Below are 9,485 nucleotides of genomic sequence, written 5' to 3' on the forward strand. Positions count from 1 at the left end.
TGAAAGGTTTGGTAGAGATCGACTAAAACATTCCCTCTCTCAGTGAGCGCCACAGGCTTTGGATTCTCTGCACATAGGCAGAGCATGGGTGTTAGATGAGCCCCCGAAGAACTGCCTATGAAGACTGTGTTTTCTTCACAGTACAGTTCATCATCAGCTTAACCCTACGCTACACTTAAAGGGGTGATCCCATTTTCTCCTCCATCTCTCAGCTAGACACCCTCATCTTGCTGAAGTCCAGCCAAAATATAATCATGGAACAGGCCACATGGCTGAAGAAATGCTGTTTGTACACAGTGAGCAGAGAGGTAACGATGGCGGCAACCTGGCCTCACATCTGCTTAAGCTGACTGTGAAACCGCACCGTAACTGGCATCATCTAATTCCCATGTTTAACTCTGCATTAATCATCCTGATGTCTTACAGCCCCCAGCAGAAATCTTTGCTGTTGCACGTGGGGGTTCCTGATGCAGTGGACAAGCTCAGTCAGGTCAGCAAAAAAGCTGAAGGTAAATCAAAACACTAATTTCTACCTTTAGCCATTAGCAGTAGAGGGAGTTCATTGTTCTGATTCCTTTCCACAAAAGACAACAGTGGACAAAATACTAGGTTTTTTCCACTATTAAATCTATTGTCTTCCCAAACCTACTCTTATCACAACATACTGTGCTTTCTGATGAGGAAATTCAGTGCTACGTGCCGTTTTTAGGGTAAGGATTTTTGTGTTTATCTGCACGCTTACTGCCAAGGCAGATAAGAGACTTTATTCTTTACATTATCACTATTTTTCTCCTTCCTAGGAGCCAGTCTGAATTTAAAAAGAGGGGTAAATATTTGAGCTTGTTTTGCAGACCTAAAGTGAGGCTCTGGGTTTTTATACTTGTTCATATCCACTAAAATAATCAGCTTGAAGAGGCTCTTTCAGCTTCTTGGGCTAAAAACTTCCCTTTTGCTAATATTCGCTTGCTGTGTTCATTATTCCGTGCTAGACTCTTCCCTCCCCTGATTGCATGTTATCACCTTCAATGGAACAGCTGTGTCATTGCTAAAGGGTGTTAATCTTCCCCTATCTAACACCTTATTGACAGCTAGAGTCAGGGAGGCCCCCAGTCTTTTCTGACTTGGGTGACTTCTCAAGACATTCCTTTTTTAGCTTCCTTTTCATTTCACACCAATCCTGCCGTAGCCTGACCTGGAGAGGTAACCACAGCCTAGCACAGCCGCTCCTGCGCTGCTGCAGCCAGGTTTGAAATGTTCTGCCTGGATCAGTTCTAGCGATTATAACCAGGAGAATATTCCCCAACAATGTCAAGGGACAATAAGCCACAGCTAATCAATAAGCACAATACCTACGGCACACCACAGCCCAGAATAGAAACTGCTTCGGCAGGTGGGACAGCTGGCTTGAATTTTTATTTAGTGGTTGTGAAAGGCACCGTGGCTTTCAGCGAGACAAGAGCAGCGCTGACAGTGACAGATCCCCCATTACATTGTGCCACTGAACAGAACGAGCCACTTCAGCAGATACAGTTCATTTTCCCTGAGAGTTTTGTAATGGGTTGGAATTAGTCTAGAATTTCATTTTTCTGAATTCCCTTTGCCTGCCAGCGTTCTGGACTGCCCTGCAGTTTCCAAGGGCACCTTGACTTTTTGGAGGTCTGGAGAGTTGCTCTGACTCTAGAAAGATCCAGGGCAAATTTGCATGCTGAGCTGATTGCCTGCACAGATCTGCCTTCAAACAGCAAGCGCAGCACTAGGCACCCTGGTCGGGATTTCTGCCATCCCTCGTGAATGCCGGGTCCAAGGGGATCTTTTCCAGAAACAGCCTGTTGTGCAGTGGAGGAGCAATAGGAAGCGCCCTTCTTTTTAGCCCTCATGCTCCTTGATTGTTAAATAAATGCAGATATTCAGGTTTATCCCACTTGTATTCAAACGCAGCCCTGGGGTGCTGAAGTTGGGAACAAACTGCCTTTTCCTCTAAAGTCAATGGAAAAAGAGTGAAACCACTTAAGGCTTGTGTCACTGTAGAGGTCTCCCCACAGATGATACAGAAACCTCGAGCTATGGTCCCTAGTAGGAGACATTAATCAACAGCAGTTGTCCTGGTCTCCTCTTGGAGTCACTGGCGGCCACCAGAACTGGGACCTCAACAGTCCACTCCTGATACAACCTTAATTTCCCACCAAGCCTAAGCATTTCTGACAGTAGAAAGCACTTACCGGTGGACTGCTGAGCAGATCAAGATGAATACAGTTCTTATTTGGATTATAAGGTAGGTCCAGAAAAAGGAGACAAATGAGGTCATAAAAGAAATGTAACATTTATCTTATAAAGTGATTTACTCATCCCACTTCTCTAGTCCTTAAAAAGGCAGCTGAGTGCAACATAGGGGCTTGAGTATGGAACTGAGAACTGGGAATGTAGAGACTTTTGCAGTGCTTGAACTGACCATCTAATTTTACTCCCAATGTAAGTAGAATTATCTAATTGACTATGATTATTAAATTTAATAGACTGGTCAAAACTGGGGCAATACTAATAGGCAATCTGAGCCCAGAATGGCTTTACCTAACAGCCAATGTACAAGTACTCGCTTGATGATAAGTTATATCCTAATTTGAAGATACATGTGCTGGCTATGACTGTCAAGTGACTTCAAACTTAACCCTCACAAATACTGCATTCCACTTCAGATACACCTTCCGTGGGGCTGCAATTCCAAATATCCTGCTGCATCTCCAAAGCCATCAGCAGATTTCTTTTGGGCATGAACTGGGCCAACGACATTTTCAGATAGACTTGGCCAGATGCAGTCGTTAAAGGAACTAGGCCAACGCAGAGAGTTGTTAATGAGAGAAACACAGACCTCCAGGGGAAAATATGAACATCAGGTTATTTCGCCACCAGCTGATTCCTTATCAATAAGTGATGTAGCAGAAGGCAAACTTGTATTAACACGTGCTGAGAGGCTGCTGTCACACGGAGAGGCACTGCACTCAGGATCATAACCTGGTCTCAATATTCTGGAGCCTACATCAAAGCAGAACATGCCAGGGACACATTTTTTTTCTTTTTTCTTCAGTTTTGCTTTTCACACTACAGATGAGTAGCCTGCTCAGCTAAACAGCCTTAGCTGGCTCCCGCCACGTGAGTGCCAGGCCTGGGGAGCTGAGCTGGCTGGCCAGCACGTCTGCAAGATCAGGGCTTCAGTCAAGTCGTCGCTTGCTGGCCGGGTGTGCTTGCCCTGATATGGTCATAAATTACAAACGATTCTTTTTCCCATCTCATGAGAAGGAAAACCATCAAAAAACGGCTGAATATTTGATCTAAAGTAAAATGAAAGAAAAATGCACTCAGCCTAGTAATAAGTTTGCTTTGAGATGTCAGCTTTGTTCGCTCTGACCAAACTCTGTGCTTGGAGCTCATAGCCAGGCAGCGAAGAGAAGTCTGAATATTATTTAAAGGAGTGGTAAGGTCACGGTGGCCTGAGCCTCTCGGGTCTGAATTAATCTCCTTGGCATAGCAGCCTGCTCTGCTCTCGCTCAGCTGCTTGTGCTCGCAGGTACATTCGTGTAGAGCAATGCCATCCAGTGGTTGCTCAGATTCATCACAAAGCCAATGGCTCCTTCCTGAGGGACATTACACGAGCCGAAATGTTTCTGCTCTTGTTCCCAGCTGAGGTATTTCTCAAATATTAAAAGACTGTCACAGTGATCAGCTTGATTGCTTCCAGCTTCTTTGGCTTTGTGCATGTAAAACCCAGGTATGTTTTCAGTAGCAGTCACTCGAAAATGTTTAACAGACATTTTTTTGAAATAATATATAATAATAATATAATATATAATTATATATATAATGATATATATAAAATATAAAAATTTAGCATCAGGCCTGCATTTTAGTGTGGGGAGTGGTTACGTGGAGTCACATCAAAAATTATGCTGATTTTTGAGACAAAATGCAGTGTGTGAATAAAACTTTATCTGTCCAAAGCCCAGGAGAAACTGAGGTCGCTCAATGGGACATTTTTCCTTGAGGATGATGCCCAACGGAAAGAATGAACAAGGGCTGGGCTGTGCAGAATCTTTCTCCATCAATGTCATGTTTTAAAGAGCCCCATTATTGCCGCTACCCACGTGTTTGACATTTTAAGGGGGGTGTGTCTTAAACCTGCCTGGCCGCATCCCCTCTCTTGCCTTCTCCCAAAGACTCACCATTGCATGGTGGCACATGCCAACATCACACAGTGACTAAATTGTCAACATTTTTTGCCTGTTGCACTCTGCAAGTCAGTTGTAATTGCACAGCTGTGGATGTGGATGACTTAACATACCAAACTCTGCGACCCATCGGACATGGCCTGTCCCTAGTGCATTTGAGCGCAGGCTTTGGCTGTGCTAAAGGGTGCAAGCCTGGTCTCACCGAGGAGGAGATACCCAGTGGGTCCGACCCTCCTTTACACTCGGGCCCTTTCACACTGCCGTCAAGCCACCGTCCGGGGTTGTGCGGAGCCGGGTGCCCACCGGCTGCCATGTTTCGGCATGCTGCTGCTCCTGCTCTGCCGTACAAATTCCAATCAGGCACGACAAAGCCCACCGGGTGCTGCTGACAACAGGTGTCTCATTAAACATCTCTCAACCTTACAGGCATTCGCATTGACAAGAACCAAACTCACACTCAATCACAGCTTAATCACAGCCAAACTCTATTAACAAGTCATACTAATTACCAACTTCTAACAATTTCTCAGGTTCAGAGGCAAAATATCCTTTCTTTATAGATGAAAACAGACTTGTGATACTGCAGCTCTGGCCATAATTAGGTCCTTTTAAACAAAACAAAACAAAAATAAAAATCCAGACGGATCCCTTTGTGATAACAGTCCTGAAAGTACAGTTGTACGATGAGATGTTTTGTTTGTTTTAATTTTGTATCTGCTATGTTGCCCACAAGGGTCCAATTAGCTTGTTACAGATGCTTGTATCAGTTTTATCCACTTGTCTTTTTTTTTTTGTCTTTTTTTTTTTTTTTAAGAGGGGTAACTTGTAGCACAGATTGCTGGCCTGCAGGCATCCAGAGATCAACAACCAGCTTTCTGTGATACCAAGCCCCCTGTGAAACAGGCAGTCCTTACCCACAGCATTCATAATGCAAAGGGTAAAACGAACAGAGGGGAGGGAGGAGCTTGCACTGGATTTGGGATTATCATGGAATAATCTGGTGTGTTCAAAAGTGGCCTGAAGGTGGCAATTCTGCCATGGCTAAGAATAACTCTGACAAACTTTGTTTGCTACACCTTAGAAATTAAAATGCGGGTTTTATTTTTAATAGTGTGAAGCACTGCCTTGCAACAAAACCGAAAGCTCTTAAAACATGGCTTTGAATTGTACATGTCACTATTTATTCTTGTATGTTCAGCACACGTGTAATTCTGTGTTAACCTGGACACTTTCCTCCATTGTGTGGCTGTATTGAGCGCCCAAGCACTTGAGAACTCACTTGTGTAATCGATACGCTTACAAAAGGGTACATATAAATAACATGAAGAATCTGACTTGAACTGACAGTGGGGGTGTATGGCAGCTAGGGCTAATGCCTCATCTTTAACTCATGCTGCTGCTGGAGAAGAAAAAAACCCACAGAACAGACTGAGTTAAGGACTGACGTAAGATTTCCTAGCATTTTCTGAGCAGTGCAGTTCAAGGGAGAAAGCCTCCTCTGAGTATCTGCAATGCAAAATCCAGGAGTTAGTTGTTTACCTCTTCTTGGGGTTAGTTGCTGTTTGCTTTTCCTTTCCTTAATTTTAAAAGGAAATTAACATTCCTCCTGGAAGATTATAATGATGCAGCTCAGCAGAGACTCAACAACTTGAGGCTTAGTATCGGCAATTATTTTTACCTCTGGTGCAGGCAGTTGTGTTTCTTCGGTGAGGCGCAGCAGGATGAACACAGGATACCTGAAGCTCCCGGGAGAAGGCTGCATTTCCCAGGGTGGGCTGGTGTGATGTGAGATCCCAGTTTGTCTTGCTGTGAGGGTCATTACATGATGTGGCAGCTCTGTGGAGCTGCAGGCACCTGAAAGCAGCTGCAGGGAGGAGCAGGGTGGCATCCAGCTGTAGAGAAGAGTGGAGCAAACTCACCCACCTTCACTTCCCTCGACACAGCCCCACAGGCTCCATCTTTTGCTTGCCCCCACTGTCAGAGACCAGCTGCAACCCTGGAGTGATGAAGAGTGACAAGAGGGATTAATGGTAACGAAAGATGGGGAGAATTGGTCCAAAAATTACTGTTACTTGGCAAAAGCAGAAAGCTTGGGTTTGAGGTTTGGTGTTGAAGGCTTTGTCTTGCAAGGGTACAGCCTTCTCATCCTGACGCTGCCATCCTCCTCCGTCCTGAGGCTGACTGGATATGATGAAGTGATGGCCTGCCAGAGGATGGAGCACAGGAGACTGTGGATCAGCCCATTGCTTTTCCAGGTACTACGCACAAAACAAAGCAAAGCCTTTTCTGCAGCTTCCAGGCTGAAGATGGATCAGGCCAGCGTTTCCCTGCTTGCGAGCTTCCCACATGAGCTGGCAGTGGCTTCCCAAATGTGGTTCAGAGGAGATGTACCAGAGAGGGATGGGATATGGTTAAATCCTGGTGGGCCACACATGGGTGCATCTACTGATGGCATAGTGAGCTTTTATCATTACTGCTGCAAAAGGTGGCACCTCTAACATGGGCAATCTTGACTCTATGACTCTAAGTGGATGTACTTGGAGCTGCCATGCTGCTGTTGACAAGTGGCATCTCTCATGCCAGTGAAGGTGAGTTTCTGAGGCTCTGGAACAAAAAGAAGTAGCGGGTTTCTTTTTGTGAAAATTCTTGTTTTCAGTGTAAGGTCCACTCCCGCTTCAGTAGCAGTAGGAAAAAAGAAAGGTCTTTATTCAGAGTCATAGTGAGGCAGGACAGGAGGTGAGATATCCATGTCCAGTGGAATAACCGTTAGAATGTTCGCCCGGTGTTTAATCAAGGGAAAATGGGAGATTTTGTCTAGCTATAGGCTCATTCCTCTTCATAAGAGGCTGTTTTAGATCAGAGCAGAGCATCCTTTTTCCTGGCTTTTGCCAGATGAAAATTGGACGGTGACGCAAGCTCCAGAGGTTCGTTCTGGTTCCCATGTTCCTTCAATGTACAAGCCCAGGGCTGAAGCGATTTGGCTCCTTTTGGGGAGTAGCACATGCATGATCAGCAACAACCCTTCCTAGTTCTGAGCTTTTCTCCAGCGTATGAATTTCTTTCTTCTTCATAGATTTTTACTATTCCTGAAGTTAAAAAAAAAAAGAAAGAAAGAAATTAAAACAATTGAAGCTTTACTATTTTATGGAGCCATCTCTTCTGATCAGAAACTGAAATGCTGCTTCGTGCTCCTCCAATGTGGAAATCTGTCAGTAAATAGAAATCACCTCGTAAAAGCCCTTAAACAGCTCTGGTTTATATTTGAATTGAGGAACAGAACATTTTAAGCACCTTTATTGGGTGGTGCCTGCTGAATAACAGATGTCCATGGCGGAGTAATGCTGAGCACACTTTCATAAAATAGGGCAATTCCTTGCTTAAAACATTTACAATTAAAGGCTTGATTGAATAACAATGAGTTCTGTGCATGGAGCTCATTTCTGCACTTGTTTGTGCACCTGAATCAGGCTGTGATCATTCAGTAGGTTGGATACGAGGTGCCAGTTGCTTTGTTCAATGACCAAATAGTGCTCACGGGCACAGCTGGAAATGTGCCTTTGATTTTTCACCGAGGTAGAGATAAGGTACACTATGCTGCGCTATTAGACTTGCAAACACCCTTGTTTCAGCTGGGAGGCTGGTCTTGTGTTTTTGTTTTTGTTTTTTTATTTTTTTTAAACCACATTAGTAACTCTCCCAATTTGTCAAGAGCCAGAGATTTTAAAATCAACACTAATCCTTACCAGCTGAGAAAGTCTTAACTAGCTGCTGTTTTATTTTACTATCTAGCTTCTGTGACCCCTATTACTGGATACCCAAGAATATCACCCTCTGCTCATACAGTGATCCTCACGATATCTGAACAAAGCTAGACTTGCGTTAATATTATTTTCTCCTGTTCTTCATGGGGAACTGAGGCACTAAGAGGTCAAGGGACTCGCCCAAAGGTGTTCTTCGAAAAAGAGTCCCAGTGCGGCACACACATGACCAGTCTTTGGACGGTATTTAAAATTTAGCCTTGTGAATGTAGACATAGGCTTAAAGAAAGCACAAAACACCCAACAACAAACCAGATACCATGGCACAAACTGCAACCTTTTGCTCAGCCCAACTAATAGACTCAAGTGAGAAAGGATTTCGAGTTTCATCCCTACTGAACTGAACAAGACCGTATCTAAACTGTCAATCAATACAAATTTGTGAAGGCATGGAAAATCCTAACGGCGAGAACATGAACTTGGGAAAAACAGTCTCACTTTTCTCAAAAAAAAAGATGAATCCACAAAGTAGATCTTGCCACAGCAGAAGGAACATGTGTCATGGGAACAGCAGAGGCAAAATGTGCCATGGGAAAATCTTGACGGATTCAGCCCAGGACGAGAATGTGCAAATTGATGCAAAATTAAATGCAATTGAACAAGATAACACATATCCCAGCAATGGAGAAAACTCACAGCATACTTGCAAAAAAGATGGGAGTTTAAATCCAAGGGGGGTCTGAGGATGTCTAAGCAGTCCCCAGTGACAACATTTTGGCAGGAATATGAAGATTTCCCCAAAAAAGAGTCATGAAAGTGCAGAAATGAAACAAGGAGTAACTGAAGTGGAAGGGTCAGTTACAGAACTAAATGGAAGATGTGTAACCCAGCCCTCCTGCATAACAAAGCAGGTACTAAGTAATGATATTGTTTGTCTGGTACTAAAAAGTCACCCTGTAGTTCACTTCTGGAATACTGTATTTTTTTTCTTTTCCTGGCCTGCTCTGCTGGAAGAGCGATTTTCAAGAGCTGCTGGTTTCCAGCTCCAACATAGTTTAATTTTAGTTCCAGGGGAGACAAAACTCTAAATTAGCCTTATTTGCAAGATCTTTGAAGATGTGGGAAGGTCCCCTGGTTGTAAGGAAAGGCAGTGCAATTCAAAGCCTGCTACAAATATATAAAGGGGTTCAATATTTAATTTAATAGTTCTCCAGTAAAGAACAACACAAAACCTTTTGCTGGCCCAGGCTGGCCCATCACCTGCCTTCACAGTGGCTGCCCTGCTGCCGACAAGAAAACATTTTGGGAGCTAGTAACTTTCTACTTTTACATGACAAATCCATCTCTCCGGGTTGTCAGATTGCGCCGATGCACCAGGAAACTACCGATGCTGTCCCCATGCCTCTGGGGTGAGGAACCCATGGGGCTGCACTGGCTGCACAACAGCACAGGCTGCCCCACTCTGCCCTGAGAAGCAAACAGACATTTCCAGCTACTTAGAAAAACA

The sequence above is a fragment of the Charadrius vociferus genome, unplaced genomic scaffold, assembly GCF_000708025.1.
Source record: "Charadrius vociferus isolate BGI_N301 unplaced genomic scaffold, ASM70802v2 scaffold190, whole genome shotgun sequence".
In the NCBI taxonomy this organism is placed as follows: domain Eukaryota; kingdom Metazoa; phylum Chordata; class Aves; order Charadriiformes; family Charadriidae; genus Charadrius; species Charadrius vociferus.